This window comes from Cebus imitator, unplaced genomic scaffold (genome assembly GCF_001604975.1).
Source record: "Cebus imitator isolate Cc_AM_T3 unplaced genomic scaffold, Cebus_imitator-1.0 Scaffold403, whole genome shotgun sequence".
Lineage (NCBI taxonomy): Eukaryota > Metazoa > Chordata > Mammalia > Primates > Cebidae > Cebus > Cebus imitator.
In genome coordinates this window covers 1410210-1412430 of record NW_016107718.1, presented here as the reverse complement: position 1 = coordinate 1412430, position 2221 = coordinate 1410210, and the positions used below count along the sequence as shown (strand labels likewise).

At 32.8% G+C, this 2221-nt stretch overlaps 1 non-coding gene across 1 annotated transcript; it reads right to left on the bottom strand.

The window, feature by feature from the left end:
- Positions 1–338: 338 nt before the first annotated feature.
- On the bottom strand, positions 339–445 carry LOC119468264. The gene has a single exon (XR_005196919.1). It is a non-coding gene; the product is annotated as a U6 spliceosomal RNA (small nuclear RNA).
- Between the last annotated feature and the right edge of the window lie 1776 nt (positions 446–2221).

Below are 2221 nucleotides of genomic sequence, written 5' to 3'. Positions count from 1 at the left end.
TAGTTCTCCACAACCTCTCCAGCATCTGTCTCCAGATTTTTTAATGATTGCCATTCTAACTGGTGTGAGGTGATATCTCAATATGGTTTTGATTTGCATTTCTCTAATGACCAGTGATGATGAGGTTTTTTTCATATGTTTGTTGGCTGCATAAATGTCTTCTTTTGTGAAGTGTCTGTTCATATCCTTTGCCTACTTTTTGATTGGATTATTTTTTTCTTGTAAATTTGTTTAAGTTCTCCATAGATTCTGGATATTAGCCCTTTGTCAGTTGGGTAGATTGGTTGCCATTTCATTCTATTGATAGTTTCTTTTGCTGTGCAGAAGCTCTTAAGTATAAAAATATGGAATGCTTCATAAATTTGTATGTCATCCTTGCGCAGGGACCATGCTAATCTTCTCCGTATCGTTCCAATTGTAGTATATGTGCTGCTGAGGCGAGCACTATCATTAATCAATTTTAAATTGGGTTTTCTAAAAACATAGAGCCATATGATATATTTGCATATTTAAATATAAAATGGAAGGCACTAGTCTTATTCTGTAATGAACATTTAAGAAGTGATTACTACTGGTGTAATTGTATTTGTTGTTCAATTTTTAAAAAATAAACTAATGGCACTTAAATATGAATTGCTCATAGTAGACAAATACGACTTGTACACACATATATATGCACATCATATATATTTTGGAACATAATAAAGCAAGGTGACACAAATTAAAAGTGGTTTTGATGATAAATGTTGATAATTATAGAGAATTCTGTTAACAATTTTAACAAAACTCTCATAGTTCATCAAAATGGTTATATTTATAAAAATTCAATGAAGGTATCTGTTATTCAGAAAATGCATTTTGCATACTAATCCCTCTCTTGACCTTACTTTTCTTTTTTATCCCACTCTTTTGGCCATATCCAAATATCTCCATCTATTATACTCTTACTGGTTCATATTATTCCATGAATTTAATAGAATCCTCCCTAATTCCTTTTTTGGAACAAATCAGGGAAATAGGTAACTATTGATATTCATAATGACAAAAGAGAACTGAAGGGCTGACATTAGTAAGAAAACCTTTGAATCTTAAAAACCTTGAAATGCATTCGATGCATTACATTCTTTAGAAAATATTTTTAAACAAACCCATGCATTCCATCTATGCTAACTTCTTGATCTAAATATCAAGACGATATTAACCACGTGTCATATTCCCTAACTAAGCCAGATAATGGAGCCAGGAATCTTTTGTTCTTTACAAAAGGCAATATTGCCATATAGTTTCAGTTAAAAATACTTAATGCAGTATTTTCCTCCCTTAGCAGTAGCTGGATTGTAAATATGTATTTAGTATGTGCTTTATGAAAGCCACTAGAGTAGTCAATTTCCTGCATATATTTTCATTGGGTCCTCATAAAGTAGTAAGTTGGTAATGATCCCTACTTTACAGAAGAGCAGATAGAGACCAGAAGGTTAAATAACTAGCTAAAAATAATATATAGTAAGCAAATGGCATATAGCATAGTTCAAACCCAGGTTGTCTAGAATCTGCCCAGGACTCTGTATGCTTGAGCGTGCTACTCACATTTTGTCTTTAGGCTTATCTTACTGGGAGATAGGATACTTAACAAATAAAATTCAGAATAGGCAAAGATCAGAATTCAACAGGAGACCTGAACTTGTAATAACGTATTCTTCCTTCATCCTTACATTATGGAACCAAATGATAAATTTTCCTAGCTTACCAGTATAACCTAGTAGAGAGGTAGCTGACAGTCATGCAAGTAAGATCTGTGTTTCATTCAGCTGTTTGTCACATTGGGTCAATAATGTGCTCTAACTATAACTGATAAAATTCATGGAGTTAAACTTTTATATGCCATTATATGTCATCTTGGGGTAGGTTCTCTGGTGTGGTAGAAGATGACTTGAAGAACATTAAATATCAATCCATGATGTCCAGGCCATCTTGTTGAACCTGTTTAGTGCTGACAGTATTCTAATCAGACATTGCTTTGAATATAGTCTCTATACTCTTTGTATATATATATATATATATATATATATATATATATATATATATATAAAATTGCATTTGAGATTTTGGGGTACATGTGAAGAACATGCAAGATTGTTGCATAGGTACATACATAGTAATGTGGTTTGCTGCCTTCCTCCCCATCACCTATATCTGGCATTTCTCCCCACGTTATCCCTCC